Raw genomic sequence first — 8,769 nt, 5'->3', positions numbered from 1 at the left:
TACTGTGGAGATAAAATTGGATGAGTCTGTGATGTGCCCAGCACAGCACTAGGCACACAGCTGTGGTATGGCTGCAGGATCAGGGGTTCTGAGGCCAGGCAGACCTGGGGTCCAGTCCCAGCCTCAGCACTCTGCATGTGAACTCAGTCGATTACACCATCTCTCTGAGCTTCATTAGGCCCATCTAGAAAACAGGGACAACCAGCTCTTTCTCACAAACATGGTGCTGGTGTCAAAGTTCATTTTTTTTAAGTTAAAAACATGACTCTCATACAAATAAAAAGTGAGCCTGTGCCAAAATTGCATTTAACTCGTTAGCATTAACTCCTCCGCAGGATGGTGAGGCTGGTTCAAAGCATATAGGAGTGTATGAAAGGTCTGCAGTCAATAAAAGACAAAGAGCTGAAAGAAGACTGTGAAATGAAACAGGAAACTGGTTAATGTCCTCCAGGGCAACAGAACGGTAACCTTTGGGGTAATCTTTTCTACTGGATAAAAATCATTTGCCACTGAAATCTACAATGAACACATCACTTCTCCAAGTTTTGGCCTTCGTAAATAAACAAATGACAAGTCAAACAAAGACCCACTCCCCTAGAGAGTTAGACAGCCCTTGAGAGGGGCCGTTGGACAATGCTCCAGTATGTTACTGAAAGGCTATGGAGGCCTCTTTTGCATTATTTCCAAGTTTTGGATAATTCTTTCTATGCCTGAGAATGCAGTGCAATAATGGAGGTAGAAGGGATTTACTCATTTCCAAGCCTTCAATGTTCCTTGGCTTGAATTTGTGCAGTGTCTGTGCCCACCAAACCCAGAACTCTGAGGAACCCTCCCAGCAGCCCCTACACTATCCTGCTGAGGTGGTCAGCGAGCTAGGAACACTCACAAGACTGTAAGGGATTTGCAGAAATGGTCTCATTCATCTTTATTTCCTTCCAGAGCATTCCAATGTCAGGGCCAGGACTAGGGTGAGGCCAGGGAGTCCCAGCGCTCCTAAACATCACGCGATCCATATGTACCCTTTACCTAGAGCCTCTGCTCACCCACTGACTGCCTGGAAGAGACTGGGAAAGTCTTGAGTTTCATTTATTCAACAACTATTTCCTGAGAGCCTACTTGATGCCGGGTACTGTCCTGGGCATTTGGGATGATAGAGGAAACAAGACAGATGCCACTCCTGCCCTCAAAGGCCTAAGATCTAGAAGGGAGACAGATGATTAACCAAGATGGAGACTAAAAAATTATAAACCACAATAAGAACTAAAAAGGAAAAGAACAGGGGTTAACTGCTCTTTGGGCCACCTGCTTTAGTGAGCATAGCCAGGGAAAGGACCCCCTGAGGAGGGGACATTTAAGTTGAGCGTGAAGACCCAGCCGAGGTCAGCCAATAGAAAGGTGAGGGGAAGGCAACCCAGGTGCAACGTACAGCATGTGCAAAGGCCGACTCAGGACCAGGCTTCAAGGAAAGAAGAGAAACACTGTAGACATTATTTAGAGAATGAGGAGAGGGACAGGAGACGAGGTTGGGGAAAGGCAAGATTTGAATCATAGCTGGGGGAAGCGCTGGCAAGAGGCCTGGATTTCAGTCTACATATGATGGGGAGATAATGGAGTGTTTTGATCAGAGGTCGCCATTACTACACCTGTGAAAAGGAAGGTGGTACTAATTTCTATCTCAGGGCTCCAACCAGGGGTTCTCAAAGTGTGATCTCAGAACCAGCAGCATCACCATCACCTGGAACTTGTTACAAAGGCAGATTCTTGGGCCCAAGCCCAAACCTACAGATCAAACACTCTGGGTGTGGGGTCCAGTAATCTGTCCTTTAACCAGTCCTCCAGGTGATTCTGAGGACAGTCAAGTTTGAGCTTCACCGCTCTAGGAAGCAATTAATCCACAAGTTAGAAACACGACCCAGCGTCGCCACCTGGTGGTATTTAGAGGAGCTACGTTTTGGCCATCACTTCCGCCACCAGCCTCTTGCCTCCAGTGTTAACAGGACACTTTTCTACCCAAGGACTCAGACCAGGTGGCTTTAGAGTATGCCTATGCCTTTTGTCACATGCAAGAACATACAACATAGGAAGGTTACCCTGGTGAATAACCCTTCAAGTTTTCCCTCTTCTCAAACTCCTTATACAGTCTGACCTCTCCTGACCACTCTGCCCTCATTTCCTCTCCCCCACGCCCCACTCACTCCCTTCCAGCCACACTGGCCTCTTTGCTGTCTCTCAAGCAGACCAAACATATTCCCACCTCAGGGCTTTGGTATTTTCTGTTCCCTCTGCTTGGAATGCTCTTCCCCAGATACTTGCTTTGTTGCTCCTTCACTTCATTCAGATTGCTGTTCAAATGCCACCTCCTCAGGGAAGCCTTCCACTCACCAGCGAGCCCCAGATTCCAGTCTCCATCTATGACCCTGTCTTATTTTCTTCATCCCTGAATCATCTATTTATTTGATTTTTGTCTTTCTCCCTCATGAGACGATGAGCTCCAAGAGGGCAGAGATGTTTATCTGTTCTGTTCACTGCTGTATCCCCAGTGCAAACACTGGGTGCTTAATAAGTAATTACTGAATGAGTGAATATACTCTGTGAGGCAGGTATTATCACCCTTTTTTCCACCTACGGAGAAACTGAGGCTCAGTGAAGTGACGTGACTCACTCCAGTTCATAGTGAGTGGCTGGGATCTAGATTTGAAGCAGGATTTCTGGAAGCTCAAGTGTGAGCTGTGTCCACTGTGGCACCTTAAGTCTCCTGGAGCTGGGGAGGCTTCAGTCAGGGTGTGTCTTAGGCTGGGTTCTCTAGAGAAGCAAAACCAGTGAAGCGTGTATATATACACACACACAGAGATTTATCTCAAGGAAATGGCTCACACAGGCTTGTAGAGGATAGCAAGTCCCAAGTATATGGGTTAGGCATCAGGCTGGAAGGTTCTCCTAACTCATGTAGCTCCAGGGAGTGACAAACCCCAGATTAGCTGGTCCGTCGACAGGCTGATGGCTCCTGGACTGCAGAGGCCGACGAATTCCAAGATCGGCAGGCAATATGGCAGGCAGGTGGCTCAAGTGCCAAGAACCAGAAGTCAGAAGATGACCACCAGTCAGATGCAGAATCCAGAGCAAGCAAGAAACTTTGCCAGAATGTCCATATATATATTAGATGTAGGCCACATCCCTGAGAAAACTCCCCTTACAACTGATTGGCTGATCACATCAGATCACATAACTGCCAAACCACTGGGAATCATGGCCCCTGCCAAGTTGACACACAACCTTAACCATCACAGGGCACCATGTCTTCATTACTCGAGGTCAGCAAGCTGGCGGCTACGAGCTCTAAGGGACGTTCCTCTTGGTAAAGTGATGGAGGGACAGGATCGGTGAAGCCAAGGTAGCACTGTCTGGGGGCATTGGGCAGTCTCCCGTGATTGGGAGCATGCCCCTGGTGTAGAGCAGACTTGGGGAGGGATCAGGGGTGCAGACATCATGCAACGGGCCCCAATTCCTACGCGGTGTTCAAATCTTTCTTATGTAATTCACATAAGTGAAAAACCTGTTTATTATAATGATCTGAGCTTAGGACCAAATTCCATTTTACATATAAACACAAAGTGCACTTTGCTTGGTTTTAATACACAGTGAATCTGCTAGGAAGGTGACTGCCGCATAAATTGGAGACAGGCGGGATTGTGTTTGGTTGAGAACTTTCCCTACAACTGCTCGCATTTTGGAAGCAGTCACTGTACCTGAGTGCAGCTCCTGACTCAGCCAGCAGATTCCCTGTGATTCCACTTAGAGCCACGCCCTTCCAACACCCTCCTGAGGTCTTCTAGTGTATTGTGCCCCAGCATTTACATATTCATTTATTTTAAATAATTTTCATTGTATTTGCTTTTGTCTTACAATTCAGGTATTATTTATATTTAAAATTATGTGTGTCAGTAGGTCATATTATTTATGAATTTCATTTTAGAAAAGTAAAAGAAGCATCAAAACTATTGCTAAAGGGAGCATTGGGTCTGATGGGGTTTCACCCCGCCCCGACCACCACCCCAGTCACACTGCTTAATAATCACCGCAGCTGCCAGTGCTGGCCCCTCCAAAGGCACTGTGTTAGGGAAGTGACTGACATGTATGCATATTACATCCTCACAGCTCCCCTGCCAGGTGGCCACAACATGTACAGTGTTTTTACAGAAGGGGAAACTGAGGTTCGGAAAGAATAAGGCTCCCCTCAGTGGGGCTGGAATTTGAATCCAAGCAGCCTGTGCTCCTAAACACCCACCTATCCAGCCCTGATTTCCTAGGCCCAGAAAGACTGTGTCGGTGAGTTCGGCATCCCTAGGCAGATAGCCCAGGAAAGGACAGGGAGGCATGTGGTGGAGTAGAGAGGTGAAGAGCACGGGCTTGGGGACCAGAAAGGTCAGGGTTCTAATCTTGGCTCTGCTACTTCCCCTCTCTCAGCCTCAGATGTCGCATCTGTGAAATGAGGGTGATGTCATCAAAGTGCAATAGGACTGTCCCTCCTCATGTTACTGATGAGAAAAGTGTGGCTCAAAGAAAGGGCACGATTAAACGCCCAGGATTAAATGGGGTATGATGGGATAATCCTCTAAGGACGGGGCCCACTTGCCCAGCTAGGTCCCCGTAGTTCCTCCAAAGCCCAATCCAAGACTCATAGGCTACCTGGCAAAGGTTAGGGATCACCTGCCCTGGCCACCCCTCCCCCAATCTAACCACCAGCCATGTGACTCCACAGAGCAGATGTATCAGAAAGTCCCCAGTGGGTTCTTGCTTTGGCTGCACATATCCTAAAATTGGAACGATACAGATAAGATTAGCATGGCCCCTGCACAAAGATGACATGCAAATTTGTGAAGCGTTCCATATTTTTACAATGTGTGTATAAATTTTTGTATGAGTAACTAACTTGAATTGTAAACTTTCACTTAAAGCACAAAAAAAAAAAGTCCCCAGTGGGCTGGGAGAGCTGTGGGGTTGTCCTTGGACACACCAGGCCTCAGTTTCCCTGTAATGGACTCCAGCTCAGAAAGAGGTCCCAAATCTATCCAGTCTTCTGCTTCCACCCTAGTACATGCCACCATCACCTCTCACCTGGACCAACCCCTGCTCTACTTCATCCCCCGCCGTTCATTCCCCGCCTAGTCGCCACGAATCTTTCATAAATGTAAAATTATATGAAGTCACTCCCCTGCTTCAACCTTCAATGGCTCCCCATTGCTCTTAAGCCAAACTCCTCTGCCTGGTGCACAGGACCCTGCCCACCTCTCTCACCTCATTCCCACTATGCTCCCTCCACTCCTCCACCTTCCCCATTAATGTTCAGGCCACACTGCCTCCTTGAATTCCCTTTAACACATCACATATGTTGCTATCTCAGGGCCTTTGCCCATACTGTTCTTCCTCCTGGGCCAGCCCCACACACCATCTCCTCCTGCCCCTTCACTGGGCAAACTCTCTCCCACTTCCACCCCCATTCCACTCCCACTACATTGTCAGCTTCCCCATCTGGCACTCTCATGCCCCACCTGCTCATCCCTCCTAGCACTAATCCCAGTTTGCAATGATGAGTTGTCTGATTACCTTCTTCCCACTTGACTGAGCTTCTCAGGGCCAGGGACACTGACTTGTTCCCGCTGTGTGCCCAGAACTTCTGGGAAGAGCGTCTGTCCCAGAGCAGGCGCTCAGGAAAGACCTACCAAATGGCAGCCTGCAGGCATGAATGAGCTGCCACCCGAAGGAGAAGGGTGGCCCATCTCCTCCTCCATGTGGGCTGACATTCAAGGCAACCTGAAGGGAAGGAGGAACTAGGGGAAGAAATGGAAGACAGAGGGAAGCTGGAGTACAATTCAATTGGCTGTTCGGCAGGAACCTACAGGTGCTTGGTGCCATGTTGCATGCTGAGGATATCAGATGTATGCCAAGGTGGTTGAGAGAACAAGCTCTGAGCCAGGCTGCCTGGGCTTGAAGCCCAGCTCACTATTCACTAGCTGTGCAAGCTTGGGCAAGTCACTAAACCTCTCTGAACCTTGGTGTCCTAGACCACAAAATGCAGCAATCATAGCTACTGTATAATATTGTTGTGAGGATTACCTGAGAAAATCCGCATGGACTGTTTAGCACAGTGACTCGCACGTCAACTAACTCAGCACACATTTACTGAGCACCTGCTCTGTGCCAGGCACCACTGCAGGTTCTAGGGGTCCACTGTGAGCAAAGCAAAGTCCCTGCACACAGAGTTCCATTTCAGTGGGGAGCAGACAACAAAGTAACACACACATAGGAATATAATGCCAGGGGTATAATCTTAACAGAAGCAGATCATCAGTCCTATCTTCCACACAGTATAAAGGCCTGGTGAACTGCTTCTGTTAAGATTACAGCTAGGAAAACCCTACTGAGCAGTTCTACTCTGTAGCACATGGGGTCACCATGAGTCAGAACGGATTAGATGGTGGCAACTGAAAACAATAACAAAAATAATAAAGCTATGGAGAGAAATAAAGCAGGGTAAAGGGATGGAGAGGGGCAGGGTGGCCAGGGAAAGCCTTGCTGAGGAAGTGACATTTGAACGAAGACCTGGCTGAAGCAAAGGAATGAGCCATAAGGATACCTCAGGGAAAAGGTTCGTATTAGTTTCCTGTGGCTGCTATATCAAAAACTTAGTGTCTTAAAACAATACAAATTAATTATCTTACAGTTCTGGAGGTCAGAAGTTCAACATGAGTCTCAGGGGGCTAAAATCAAGATGTCAGCAGGTCTGAGCTCCTTCTGGAGGCTCTAGAGGAGAATCCACTTCCTCACCTTTTCTAGTTTCTAGAGGCCGCCTGCATTTCTTGGCCCTTGGCCCCTTCCATCTTCAATGCAGCGGGTGGAGTCCCCACATTGCATCACCCTGACCTTGCTTCTGTCTTCACATCTCTCTGTCTCTTTGTGTCTCTGTCTCCTGAATCCTTTTACAGTAATTTGTTGACAAGATTCCTCTTTATTTCTAAATACTTCCATGTGTATTTCATAAAGGCAAGGACATTCTCTTACATAACCATAGTACAATAACCAAATTCAGAGAGTTTTACATTGATACTGTACTATTATCTAATCTACAGACCTATTCAAATTTTACCAATTGTCCCACTAATATCCTTTATAGCGAAAACTTTTTTTTTTTTGGGTCTGGTTCAAGATCCAATCCAGGATCTCTCATTGCATTTCGTTGTCCTCTTTAGTCTAGAACTATTCCTCAGTCTGTCTTTGTCATTCATGACCTCAACCTTTTTGAAGAGTACAGGCCAGTTATTTTGCAGAAATATTCTTCAATTTGAGTTTGTCTAATGTTTCCTCATAAATCAGGTATGCAATTTTGGCAGAAATACCACTGACATGATGCCATGTCCTTCTCAGTGAATCCTATCAGAAGACTAATGGTGTCAATTTGCCCCATTACTGGTAATGCTCACTTCCATCACTTGACAAATGTGGTGTCTATTGGTTTTCTCCACTATAAAGTTACTGTTTTACCCTTTGCAATTAGTAAGCATCTGTGGAGAGATGCTCTAAGACCATGCAAATATCCTGTTTCTCATCAAACTTTAATCCACTAGTTGTATAACAGCACCCATCAACGATTCTTTCCTGAAATAATTATTACTGTGGTGGTCGTCAAATTGTAATTCTCAAATCCTATTTTTCTACGTTTACTAATTGGCTTTCTACTTTAAGAGCTTTCCCTTCACTTTCTTCCTTCTTCCCTCGTTTCCTTCTTTTCTGTTTGTATGTATGAATGACTGTATTTATATCTTCTACTCTCTCTTAGTCCTACCTCCAATCAGGCTTCTGCTCCAGTCATTCTACCTAAACTCTTCGCGTCAAGGTCACACTGTCCTCCACCTTGCTAAGCTGGTTCCCATTTCTCATCTTCCTCAACCTCTCAGCAGCATTTAACACAGATGACCACTTCTCCCTTCTTGAAATGCTTTCTTTACTCAGCTCCCAAGACACTTATGTCACTGGCCGCTCCCTCTCAGGCCCCTGTGCTGGTTCCTCGTCTCCTCCGCCTCTCAACGTTGGATGCCCAGGACTCAGTCCTTGGTTCTCTACTCTGCCTACGTTTTCTCCTTTGCAGATCTCATTTAATCTCATGGCTTTAAAAAAACATCTCTACATCCAGCTGCCCACTCAGCATCTCTACTTGGAAGTCTGATAGGCACCTCAAATTTAACAAGTCCGAAATGGAAGTGCTAATCCCCTCCCCCTAAAACAAAGAAAGTTCTCCTCCAGACTTCCTCATCTCAGTTAATGGCAAATTCATTCTTTTAGACCAAGACTGACTCTAAGAGTCACCCTCGAATCCTTTCTTTCTCAAATACCCCAACCCAACCTGTTAGCAAATCCTTTTGGCTTTGCTTTCAAAATATTCCCAGAATCTAACTTTGATTCAAACCATCACCATCTCTTGTCTGTATTATGGCAGTAGCTTCTTACTGGTATCCCTGTGTCATTCCTCATTCTTTCCATTTATTCTACACCCAGCAGCTAGAGAACCCATTGACCCGTCCATAGTCACTAAATCAATTCTGACTCACAGTGACCCTATATAAGGAGTCCTGGTGTCATAGCGGTTAAGCGCTTGGCTGCTAACCAAAAGGTCAGTGGTTCACACCCACCAGCTGCTCCGTGGGAGAAAGATGTGGCAGACTGCTTCTGTAAACATTACAGCCTTGGAAACCCTATGGAGCAGTTCTACTCTGT

General features: G+C 46.5%; 1 non-coding gene across 1 annotated transcript; it reads left to right on the top strand.

Annotated features, from left to right (window-relative positions):
• Positions 1–4,791: 4,791 nt before the first annotated feature.
• Positions 4,792–4,894, top strand: LOC111819276 (U6 spliceosomal RNA). Its single transcript, XR_002823007.1, has one exon. It is a non-coding gene; the product is annotated as a U6 spliceosomal RNA (small nuclear RNA).
• The last annotated feature ends 3,875 nt before the right edge of the window (positions 4,895–8,769 follow it).

The sequence above is a fragment of the Trichechus manatus genome, unplaced genomic scaffold, assembly GCF_000243295.1.
Source record: "Trichechus manatus latirostris isolate Lorelei unplaced genomic scaffold, TriManLat1.0 scaffold00008, whole genome shotgun sequence".
Classification (NCBI taxonomy): domain Eukaryota; kingdom Metazoa; phylum Chordata; class Mammalia; order Sirenia; family Trichechidae; genus Trichechus; species Trichechus manatus.
Note: the sequence above shows the minus strand (reverse complement) of the source record. Positions and strands in the feature narration are given on the sequence as shown.